General features: G+C 43.4%; 1 protein-coding gene across 1 annotated transcript in view; it reads left to right on the forward strand.

Moving 5' to 3' along the window:
- CUX1 (cut like homeobox 1) overlaps nucleotides 1-13018 on the forward strand; it is a 250222-nt gene that overhangs the window by 208394 nt on the left and 28810 nt on the right.

Genomic DNA, 13018 nt, shown 5'->3' on the forward strand with positions numbered 1-13018 from the left:
CAAAGTGCTTTTTCTCTCTGCTGGGGAAACTATTTTGCATTCTAAAAGATTTTACTAGAAGAAAATCTGTGATGATATTCAGTCCACGTTTTTCTTAAGGAGAACAGTTGAAAATAAATAGATAAAAGCAAAAAAAAAAAAAAAAAATGCCCCCAGTAAAAACAAGCCATGAAAACAAAACCAAAATGGGAGAAAATGATTTGCAATCATAGGGCTATTGTTACTTATAGCCAAGCATTTAGGGAACATGGAAATTTCCTGTGATGGTTCATTAAAAACATGCCGTTGAGTACTTTTTTTGTGGCATCAATGCCGTGCAAGAGTGTCACAGTTACAAACGCCTGAGACGGCATGGAAAATATGAGTAATTAATTGTAGCCATTTTAAGGGGAATTCGGAATCAGAGGAGCTGGGAAATGCTGCATTGTTATTGCTAATCTTCATATTTATGACTAGCTCTAATTATAAAAGATGGAAAGACAAGCCCATAGTATTAAAATCCGACCACCTTCTGGATTCCCGGGGGGATCGCTGGGAGCTGAAAGTGATTTCCTTCAGGAAGTTCAGTTTTGCTGCCGGGGTATTTTGTTCCCTCCCACACTCCCAGTGTCATTTGTCAGTTCCTGCCCTTGAGCCAATATTTTGTGAGGTGACACGTTCCTATCAGCTAATAAAATCATGTTATTGATGATTGTCCTCCTTCATTCCTTAAAGCCAACTTGCAAATGAGAAAATGGGCTCGTGCCCTTTCCTACCTCCTCTCGGAGGATTAAAAATAGAATTGTTGTACAAAATGTTCTATTCTTGATGCCTTTTTCTGTATGAAGGAATAAGGAGGGTTGTGACACCAGGCAGAACAAAAGAGCAAAATCCAAGTTATTTGAATGAGGAAGGGCAGTTTGGTAATTTCCTTTTATTAGCAGCTGTTCTGTAATTAAAAATGCAGCAAACAGTTTGGAAAAGGTAATAATAATTATGCATTTGTGAAAGATCCATCACTCCAGGGCAGGGAGAAAAAAAAAAAGAGAGAGACAGCTCCAATTTTCTGGTCTTCTGAGACATTTCCCAGGAAAATCAAGGCAGAGAGGGTTGCATACTTGTAATTTTAAAACAGAAATTAATCAGAACAATTTTGAAATGAGGAAAGGTCTGGAGCCTTTTCCATGTAATATAATTGGCTTGGAACTTGTTGAATGCATGAAGGGAAAGAAGTGAAATTAAACTAATACACTCAGTGGCTCCTGAGTGCTTTGCCAAGAAGGTCTTCAGTGTACAGAGTGTCAACATGCATAGTAACGACTCAAACTTTTATTAGCTGGGAGTATTTTCATTACTGTTTGGCTCTGTTCTATCAAACTAGCAAGATTTTCTGGATTTCTGACCCAGTTAGTTACACTTCTAGATCACAAGGTTTTGATTAACACCTCATTCATGAAAATCTCACCTTTTGTCCAATAATTTCCCATTTTCACGTGTGGACAGGTGGGCCCATCAGCGTTTCATATAATGAATGGATAAATAGATAGATTTTATATATTTATATGTATGTTGAGATAGCAAAGAGAAGCCAGGCTTGGTTTTCTTCTTGGAAGCTGTATTTATGAATTTTATAAAAAACAGTCTGTACCAAAATGACAGCAAGGTATATACCTGTATTTTCTGCCCGTGAGCTTTCTTCAAGGCTTGGTGATTTTGTGCAACTTTCAGGGAACATGTTTTACACAAAAATGGTGTCTGTACCCTAGGTGGTCAAAAACAGTATTGCTGTGCCTTTTCTAACATTTTTTCTGTGTATTTCTTTCCACCTAAATGCTCTAATGCCCTTGGGTAAATCTGCCTTTTTAATGATTTATGTGTCAAAAGCACGGACCAAATCACATGGAAAAAAAAGTTGAATTAGTGTCACCCAACTGCATCAGCATTTTTTCATGATGAATTTGGCCCTTATTTAGTTGCATTACTGCTGATGGGAGCTGGGGTGGGTTTGAACAGTTGCCATGTGCCAGGAGAAGGCTTGGAAATTTTTCTAAATACTTGTACTGTGCACAGCTTTTATTAGTTGGTTTTATTTTGGGGGTTTGTGCTGCATATCTGTAGGAGATTGAGACAGAGTTTCCTTTTTGGTGCTGTTGATTCCGTGGCTGCTCGCAGGAAAGCTGAATTTTTACATTCACTTTTGTCTTTATCCTCTGTGAAGGACATATACTCTCTATATTCTACATTAAAGACTTGCAAATACTCAGTGGGAGGAAGACGTGCCTTTTCGGTGTGTGTTTCTGTAAGGGTCGTCTTATGACCTAATGTGGAAATCTTCATTTGCCGATACAGCTGCGGGTGATCTCAGGGGATTTTGAATTTCCCTTTTGTTTGTCTTCCTTTCTGGGTATCATCCATCATTCCTAACCTCATGCTGCTTAGCAATAGTAACACTCATGGGAGTTGAAGAAAGGATTATAGCAGCATAAAATGGGGAGCTAATTAGAGCTTGTTTCAAAATCAGAATCTAGCTTGAGATAATTGCATATTATCTGGTGATTTAAAAACCCGAGATCTACTGTATTTAGATCAACCAAAATATGCATAAAAGCTTTCTTTTCAAAATAAAGCGTTTGTAACAACAGGGAGATTACTTCTTATCATCCCTTGGGAAAGCAAATCAGAAAAACCTCAGTATGGTTCAGTGTAGTTATGATACTAACAGAGAGACTGCGGAGTGATGGCAAAGCCAGGTATCCGTTGTATTTTTATTTATGTACTACAGATTCCTGTAACAGTTTCCAGTACAGAAGCTGCTGAAGGGGCAGGTGGTTAACTGTGTGCTGGGTGGATCTTCCCCTTTTCCTGATACCAGGAGAATTCTGTCATGTTGGCTGGTCTGGGAGAAACAAAGTAGGGAGAGAGCGTGTTTCAGGCTGGCAGCCCATATTCGGGAATACCATCCTGATGCACTTATGGGAAGAGCTCAGTAGCCATGTGATGGCAAAGGAGAAGCTCTTACCCCCATTTCCCCATGTTTTATCATCTTTTTTTGCATTGTTCTGGTTTGTTTTGGGTGGGCAGAGCTGTCCAGTGGTGCTCCAGAGGACGGTTGGGATTAGCCCTGGGAGAGCTGAATCCTTACACTGTGACATCACCAAAGTGATCTGTGCAGTGATGCTGACAGACCTTCCCAAATTGGAGCTGGTTTTTGTTGTTGAATCAAAAAAACCAAGAGAGATGGTTTTGCAGTCATTTGCTGGCATTCCAGGTTAATAAAAATGTATGACATGAAATGTTTGTGGTTAATGCAGTCTGTGAAATGGAAGAGAAGGGAGATCACATGGCTCGGACAGCCGACTGCAGGAATTCCTTGCAGAGATGTTTTGTGTTTGATGACCAATTATTGAGTCTTGGACTTGGGAAAGTTGTGGCCTTTTGTGCTAGGTGCAAATGTGGTTTTAAAGTTCAGAGCTGAACAACTATGTCAGCCAAAGAGTTACCTTCATGCTTATCCCTGGAGCACCCTGGCACATCCTGGTGAAGTTTCCACATTCTTTCTGTGTGGTTTGGGATTGGGCTCGGGAGCAGTTGGCCGTGGCTGTCTTGATTTCAAACCATAGGGTATCAGTTGGCTCCTCATAAGGGCAGCTGTTACAGTCTGTCTGTAACATGTGCGATCATCTTCTGTGCCATTTCCCTGACATTTGGACCATGAACACCTCCCTGGCAGCCTTTCTGGTATCAATAAAGCCAGGAGAATCACTGTCAAGGCACCTCACTGGGACCTGGGAACGCAGCATGAAGTCAGTGCCTCCAGTTGATTCTGAGCATAACATTGGCTCTGATTCCTGGCCATCAGCTGGGCATTCCTGCTTCCTGCCCAGGCTGCCTTCCACAGCCCTGCTCCTTTTCCATCAGTGATGCCTTGCAAATTGTCAGTATTTGTGGAGAAATTCCTCTCCTAGTTGTATTCTTCTCTGTCCATTGAACCACCCAGTGATTAAACAACTCCATCCTCACGATGGTCACAGCTTTGCTAGTACAGAAGGGCTAAAGTAAAATTCATAATCAGAGAGTGAACAGTTTTCTAGGTAGATACTCCTTGTGACTCAATTATAATGTTCATGTTAATGCAGCAAAGAGGAGACCTGTGCTGGATTCTGAAAGCAAATTTAATTCACTCCAAAGTGCAGTTTTGGGTTCCTAGAATTCGTTTTGGAGAAGTTACCCAGTCGAGTTGCAGCTTTATTTTATTTCTGTGGTTAGTTTAGGAATGTGGGTCCTTGACGCTCACTCCCCCTTAGTGTGAGATCCCCAAGCAAGAAGTTCAAGTGTGGCTCTGCAGCAGCACCGAGCCAGGCACTTAAAGTCTTCATTTTCAAAGAGAAGAATTAATAAATGAAAATATTTTTTAAGCCGTGTGAAAAAAAGAAACTTTCCTGACCATTATTGCCTCAGGCTTCTCAGGTAGTTCACAGAGTAGCAGCTGGCATGAGAGTTGCTAAAAAGGGGGTGTAGTTAGGGAGAGAAACCATGGTCGTTGAGTAGTCAAGCTCTGTAAATTCCACTGTTGTTCATTTCATTACTTATTACTTCATTTCATTAATTACCAGCATTTTCTTTCCCCTCCGCGTGCACATTCGGAGACACGCGGCCTCCCCTTGGGAGGGGGCCCACCCCCCCTCCCCTCTGCCAACTGCAAACCACTGAGGGGCTGGGTGGAAAACAAGGAGCTGATAGACTGGAAAGCCAAATTCCAAAATAACTGGAGCAGCACAGACACACGAGCGAGGCCGTGGCTGTCGAGCTCCAGCGCGGGGAGGCCGAGCAGCTCCGGGCAGGGTCAGGAGCCGGGGTGGCGGCCGGGATCTGTCCCCCGTGGGCTGGCAGCTGCACAAGAGCTTGGAAAGGCTCTTCTCCAAAGGGAGCAGATATTTTTCTGTTGGGGATAGAAGGCTCTGGCAGCTGGCAGAAGCTCACGTTGGTGTTCTGGCTGCTGGTGGGAAAAGGAGGGGGCTGCAGGTCCAGCCCCGTGGCCACTGGTGGGGTGGAGATGGCCACAGTACCCTCGGCCCTCCCCGGGAGACAGCCCAACTGCTGCTCAGCAAATTACCAAATGCTCCTCCACTGGCTGAAAATTACCTTGCTTTCAATTCAAAGAACAGATAATGGGGCTATTTTCCTCCCAAAATACTGGGAAAAAGGTGTGTGAGCACCAAATGTGCAGGTTGTTATTTCCATCTTGTAATGGGGATGAAAATCCTCTCCACCCAGCAGCTCTGAAACAGGGAAATAAACAGCCTGTTCTGATTATAGAGTTACATATTGCTTGATAGCAAATCATTCCCAAGAAGAAAAACCAGAATATTACCAGAAAATTAGTGTCTTCTAAGTTACTTTCCAGCCTGTCCTTTACATTAGGGTGTGAGAGAAACTTAGGAATTTGTCTCACCTCATTTGATGAGCATTGGAGGGTTTTGTAACTTGCCAACAACCTTCCAGAGAAACAGCAAATGAAAGAATCCAGTGATTATTTTCAATCTGATGAGAAATGCAACTTGCATTGAAAACAAAGCAAAGTGGCTTTGAGATCAAATTTAAATAAGAGTGAAAAGAGAAAGATAGTCAATTAAAAAGCCAATGAAAAGAGAAAATACAATTACAACAAGAAATGTAAAATAGGCCTGATAGTACATGTCCGATATTTATACTTGTCAAAGATACTGCTGATGGCAGCTTATCACAGAATCACAGAACGGTTTGGGTTGGCAGGAATCTTAAAGCTCATCTCCTTTCACCCCCCTGCATGGGCAGGGACACCTTCCACTAGCCCACGTTGCTCCAAGCCCCGTCCAACCTGACCTGGCACATTTCCAGGGATGGGGCAGCCACAGCTTCTCTGGGCACCCTGTGCCAGGGCCTCCCCGCCCTCACAGGGAACAATTCCTTCCTAATATCCCATCTAATCCTGCCCTCTGGCAGTGGGAAGCCATTCCCCCGTTGTTCTGTCCCTCCATGCCCTTGTAAAAGCATCCTTCTCTGTTTCCTGGCATGAGATGGTCCCTTCTGGTCTCATCTCCAGAGCCATCTCCCCTTTTCTCGCTGCTTTCCGTGGGATCCTGGGATGGGTCTGGGATGGGTTCCCACACGAAGGAGGTGTGAGATTCACCACGGTGTAACCACAGCTGTGGTTAGTGTTTGTTTCTCTGGTTTACCTCTCTGGAACTTGAGTCCTAAAAATAGTGCAAGTTTGAACTGGCAGATGTTTCATTTGTCCTTTACGAGAGGACCAAAATTAGCCTCTCATTTGGCACCTAAATAAAGCAACTTAACTGCCTTTATGCGAACTTTGCAATTACTGTCTATTGAAGTTGCAGCATTTTGTTGTGTTTGATGGGGAAGGGTATTATATAAGCAACACCAGCACCTAAAAAGCCACCAGACCTTGAAAGAGAGAGGACGAACATGAACGAGCCCAACTGGGGTTTTCTGGGGGGGTCTGATTTGGGTGGTTGGTTTGGGTTTTTTTTTTACTTTTTTTGATCCAAGACAGGTGTTTTCACTAATGAAGGTTTCACTAAAAAAAAAAAAAAAAAAAAAAAAAAAAAGAAAAAGGGAGAAGTACCTTGGAAATGCTCAGAGAGCTGTCTATTGTAAAGGTAAAAACATTAATAAAAGGACAGCAATGGTTTCTCTAATTTTCAGAGAAAAATCTGCACAGAATGCCTGAAGCTGGGTTAGCAGTGGGACTCCCCAGGGGCAACAGAAAGATGTTATAATCAATTACCACATCATAACACTGATGTATGATAATTACTGAGTGTTCCTCCTGAGATAGTGCAGCATTTGGCTGGGATGCGGCTCTTTCATGGTCCACTGCCTGATTAATATGCAAATAATAGGCTGATTGCATGATGAATGCAGAAAATGAGTTCGCTGATAACGTGAGCACCGAAGCGGGAAGATGATAAATTACTTTTACTGACTGTCCTACATTAAGTACCCTTTCTCAACAATTTTATCACAAATTAAGTAAAGCAGTATGGAGAGATTATGAGGATGTGTAAAATAATGTACCTTAATAGCTTTTATAATATTGTTGCGTACAATGTAAATGTCATTTTGTTTCAGCACTTTCCCCAGCACTCCTCCAAAAAGGAGGGTCTTTAGTGCAGCCACTGCTCAGGGTCACTCTGCTTCTCCAAGATGAAGAACAGCTCCCTGTGCTGAGGGTGGGAGATGGGACTCCTCTGTTGGGAAGGAAGGAGGGCAATCATTAGCCTGGGATCCATCCCTTATGGATATTGCCCGTGGCGAGGGAATGTCCACATTGTTTAGTGGGGGAGGTATCTTTAAATGCAGTGCACAGAGCACATATGCACCCTGCTGCAGCCTCTGCTCCCAAGCAGACACGAGGTTCAAATCTCAAAGGAGGGTGTAGAAATACCTTCACACTCAGGCTCCTGACACAGGAGGACAACAAACAGTCATAAAATTGGTGCCACGTTCAAGCAAGTTAGTTTAACACATCAAATCACAAGGTCAGCAAGTCAACAAAGACACCATAAACTGCAGCAGAACCTCCTCACAGAGGCTCTCACTCTGTTTTGCAAAAGGTATTGTGCACGTGTTTGTCTTGATTATACTAAAAATATAACACTGTGGGGTTGTGGCATCTTGATTGATTGCTTCCATGACATATTTGTTTTAGCATTCAGAAAATCCTTAATAAAGCTTCTGCACACAAGCTGGTTTAATAATAAGGTTATTGAAAATATTTTCCAGCAGTTACTTCTAAATATTGATTTCTAGCTACGTTATGGAAACACAGAAAAATCTGAATATTAAATAAAGGCTGGCAGACTAGAGCAATGTCTTTTAAAGCAGCCATGATTCTGCTATTAATCACCTCATTTAAAATACAGTATATTTTTAGGAAGGGTCTTTTAATTGTTTAAGGGTGATTTGTAAAACCAAAAAATTATCATTTACTCTTCAATGCCAAGATCCCACTTTTGGCTCAGGAGTCATAGAATCATAGGATGATTTGAGGCTGTTGGCCTGACCTGTTCTTAAGTTTCCCCCTTTTTTTTTTTTCTGTGTTTTATTGTGAAGTAGTGCTTAGGGTTACAGAGGCCTCATCTTCTCTCCAGGCCATTGCAAAAATGTCCCTTAATTCTTCTCTTGTGAGAGTTTTCTCTGGGGGTGTGGTTGTGTCAGGGCTTGGTGTGTGTGCTCCAAAGTCAGGTCTCAGGACAAATTTCTCTTGAATTGATTGACTCCAGTTGTATTTTCCTGCACAAGATTCCAGACATCCTTTGGAGCAATCTGTACTCCCCTGTCCTCCTCTAACTTGGTGGAAGTCTGATGGTTTCAGTTTATGTCGCCTTAAAATAGGTCTTGGTGTAGCTTTGGGCACAACAGTGGGATTTCTAAGACTCGGAGGCGTTTGTGGCTGTGGGTGTGTTGAAGGCAGAATTGGTTGCCCAACTTCTCCAAGTACTTTTAAACATCCAGCTGTAAATCTCTCCTCATGAGCCTATCACCAGCTCCTGTCTTACGTGCTCTTTTCTCAACTTCATCTGGTTTCTCCAGCTCCTTCTGCTTTCCAGAGCAGCTGAAAACACATTTTTTTTTAATAGAGGCACAAAGCTAATACAATTATTGAAAATACAATTTAAATTGTGGCAATACCGTTAATCCTTCAGCAATACTCAAAAGCAGGTTTTTTTAGGTAATTCTAACGTCTATCCTGATTATTCAGTTTTCTGTGCTCCTGACACTTATCATATACTCATATGCAGAGTGGGAACCTTTATTTTTATATTGCCCCAGTAATTCCAGAGTTAACCAAAGCCAGTTCCTCCCCTTTCTGTGCAGACACACGTACATCTGCATGCTTTCCTAAAGGGGTTTTTCCATTGATCCCTCACCCCATCCACATAAAATTTCCCTCTGCGCCAAGACCCAAAATAACATTTTCCCCAAAGTTATAACATTTATAAAGCAAACAAACAAACAAACAAATTCTCCACAGTCAGAGTGGTGGTAACTCCAGCGAGCGCTTACAACTCTAACTGCGCGTACCTACGTATTTGACATCATTATAGATGCAAACTGCAGGGAGCTTTGTGCACTCCCTGCATAGAACTGGGGGAGTTTATAACTGTAGGGAGGATCATATTTTCATGAGCCACATTAATTTGCAAATTGTGACTAGGCAAGGTTCACTCACTCAGAGTAAATCCACCAAAAGCACTACCTTGGAGAAGGCGCTTTCACGCATATTTTCTTTAATTAGTCGGAAGAGGGATGTGTTGCAGTGCTCTCCCACAAGTGCTGCTCAGCTTTATTACGTAGTTCAGGCTTGTGCTGCACCCACTGTTAGTGAGGAGAGTTGCTATTATGGTGCTTTAAAAGATGAACTTTAGAATGCTAATTTCTTCTCATCCCTGGAAGTATCCAAGGCCAGGTTGGACAGGGCTTGAAGTAACCTGGGATAGTGGAAGGGGTCCCTGTCCATGGCAGGGGTTGGAACCAGATGAGATTTAAGGTCCCTCCAACCCAAATCATTCTGTGGTTCTCTGATAAGACCCTGCAAAGGCAGCCGTGGATAAAGGTAAAATCAAATAGAAGGTTGGAGGGAAGAAATCTCTCCCTGAAATTTTCACACCCTGGAAAGCTGAATACCAGGGTTGTCCTGGGGATGTTGATCAGTTGTATGTGATCAGGCCCTGATTCTCAGGGCAGCATTCACCAGGTTTTGGTCTACAAATTGGATAGAATGGGCAGCCTCATCATCGGGCAAAACAGAGACTAATCCAGTCCCAGTGTGAGACACTTTGATCTCAGGCGACCTGCCAGGCCTGTTGTTGTCCATTAGCTCATCTGCACGAGGAGGTAAATGCAGCCCTGAAGTAGCAAATGCTCTTTTAAGAGATTGCTGGGAAGTCTCCTGTCCACGTTTGTCTGCTTTCATCTTCCCCACTAAAGGGCCGATTTGGGAGCGAGCGGAGCCTGGGATGCTCCAGCTCCTGTGGGATGTGCCCGTTCCCCCAGTTCCTCAGGAGGCAACTTTGACTAGTTTGACACAAACCTGCAGCCCGAGCTTTGGACAGTGGAAAAAGTGGTGCATCAAAGCAAGCGCCAGTGAAATCATGTTTGGGTTCTTGTCGGAATGTCACAGAGTACCCTGTCATTTTGTTTTAGCAACTTGTCCTTCCAAATGCGCAGTTCGCCTTATGGCATGCCAGCAGTAAAAATGTCACTTACAATAATTACTTTTTGGTGAAAATGCTTGCTGACTTCCTACCTTCAAGCTGTTTTTTACACAGTGGGGAGATAATAAGAAATGACTTTATCCTGACTGCTCAAATGAACACTAAATGGAATTTAGGTTATTATTACTGCAGATAGAGGACTGTGTATTGAAATTTAAATAGTGGATCAGATAAACTACAGAGATTTGTCTCTGAAAATTATAGTGGATCCATTTTTCCAATCCACTTCTCTCTGGAACTTAAGGCAGCTGTTGTCTGCCTGCTGTCTTTAGAATATAGTATTTTTCATAATCCTTTTAGAGGCCCCTGAATAACTTCTGTGTTTTGCATGGTCTTCCTCAACTTCGCCATGTTCTGTGCTTCGTTCCCCGTGAGTCCTTTTGCAGTTTATTAGCTAAGCCTGTGTTAGCAGCAAAGGTTGGACAGGTTATTCTCCCAGCAGCTCCAGGAGTACAGGGTGTGTCTGTGGATGGACAGGTGTGCTGGGAGGACAGGCTGGAAGGACTGGGCTTGTGGTTTATGCTCACAGATTCAGATGCTCTTGTTCAAATCTTTGAACTTTGGATTTACAAGTGGCTGTAAAGTCATTTTGCTGTTGGAGGTGAGGCAGGGTCTGAGCAAAAGCAGCAAACCTGCAGCTCTCAAAATGCATACAAGAAGCTGCAGTGGAGGAATGTGTCCGTGCTGGCAGACGTGGTGCCTCTGGGACCGGTGAAACCGGATCCATGTCTCAACACTGCTCCGTCATCTGAATGCCTCCTTGGAGGGGATACATCTGGCACTGATGTCAGGTCCTGTAGATGTCTCAGATTTTCTGGGGAGCTTTGAGCAGGTGGCACCTGCAGCTCTTTGCATCCGAGATGTCCTGAGCTTCAGAAGGAGCCTCCAGGTGAAGAGTGCTGTGGATCTGAGCTGTGCTCCAGCATGGAGGGGCCTGTTGGATACCTTCCTGTGGCCTTCAGAAGAGTTCCTGGACATCACAGGAATGGTCCTTCTTGAGCAGTGCCCTGCAGTTCTGAATGTCCCTGACTGCTGGGTTCCTGCAGACCTGGTGATGCTCAGGAGAGCTGCAGGAGAGGAGTCCTGCACAGCCTGTGATTCCTTACACACTGCAGGGATTCTGCCACATTACCATGGCAGAACCTGAGCAGACCTTGCAGAAGGACGTGTCAGGCTGGACTGTGTTAGGGGAAACGTTTTCAGGTGATTTGCAGGCTATCAGTGGGATGGTCAAGCAACCTGAGGTCCCAGGATCCAGTCCTGGGGACTTGACCCCAGTGTGGGGTGGGAAATCTTGGAGAAGAATAAAAAAATCTGGAGTTCAGGAAAACCCCTGTAATCAATGAACTGAGACCAGAACTCTGTTTTCAGACTTTCTCACATTTTCTGAAACACTGTCATGGCAGATGCTATGGGAAAGGTGTAGGAGATGGATGGGACCAGAGCAGCATTTGGATTCATCCATTGAATGTGCCAAGGAATGCAAGACCACAAAAGATTTTGTGTATTGGTGTAATTAAGACAGGGTTAGTTTGTTATGGTTCTCAACCAGGTTTGTAAAGTACTCAGACCCCAGACCTATTTGCTGAATTGTTTGCAAAGTTAGTTTAGTTTCTTACCAGGTAGCTACTAAGGGGTAGGAGGGGAAAGGGCAGGCTGTGAGGATGGTTTGGGGGTTTGTTGCGGTAAGATGGCCATTCAAGCAGCAATTTTATACTGAGAAAATGGTATTTTAAAAGAAAACAGGAGATATTTGTGTAATGTTGACTTTTTTCCACTCATTTGTACATCTTCATTTTAGATTGTGCATCCCTCTCTAGTATTGTAGGAAAAAACAGAAGGGAAGAATTTCCTCACTTAAGTCCCATGTGCTGTGCCAGGAGCAACATGTTCCAGGCAGGGATGTCTGTGCTGGCAGACTGGATCAGGTGTATTTGTCTTTATGGAGCCACATTTGCCTCCAAAGCCTGGAAGCTCCCCTTCAGTGCAGGGCCATCGCTCTCTCTCAGCTGTGCTACCAGCTGTGGAATAGCCAGTGTTGCTGTTTCATTCTCTTCATGTCCTGGCCATTAATGGGGGCCAATTCCACTTGCCAAACATTTCAGCTTGCTGGCCCCTTTCTGCAGACATCACTTCTAGTACTTGATTTGCATTTTTGATGATTATTTTCCCTGCTGCATATTTGAATGTGCTTTTTAGAATTGCTTGGAAGGGCTTAACTTCGCTATAGCCCAGGCTGTGTTTTGAATTAATAATGTAAAAAGTGCTGGTAGAACCTTTGCCCTTTCATGACTCAGTTTTACTTACATCTTCAAAAGTTTGGATGACTTAAGTGCATTTTTGCTGTCTTTGCATCTTTAATGGCATTTGTCAGCACCAACCTGTGATTGTGCAGAAGTTACATGGGGGTTTTATCATTTAAAACTGTCATGTTAAGCTGTGTCTTCATCACCTGCAGGGTCTAATGGTCACCATCTTCCCCTAAAGTCATTTTGAGGACACCCTGTTTCCCCCAGCCTCTGTAAAACTCAGGGCACCCACTGATGTCTGTGGCTACCTGAGACTTAAAAATTTCCCAGGTTCTGCAATGACCTAGTCACTGGTGATGCTCTTGATCTCTTCAGCTCTTCCAGCACCTTATTTGTGGAGCTTTGGAACTTTTGCTTCACATCTTAAATTGGATGCAGGCTGTTGGAAAGCAAACCCCTTTGGTATAGCAAAGTTTACCTGGAATTTACTGAAGTAATTTCATCAATAAA

The sequence above is a fragment of the Corvus cornix genome, chromosome 19 (genome assembly GCF_000738735.6).
Source record: "Corvus cornix cornix isolate S_Up_H32 chromosome 19, ASM73873v5, whole genome shotgun sequence".
Taxonomy (NCBI): domain Eukaryota; kingdom Metazoa; phylum Chordata; class Aves; order Passeriformes; family Corvidae; genus Corvus; species Corvus cornix.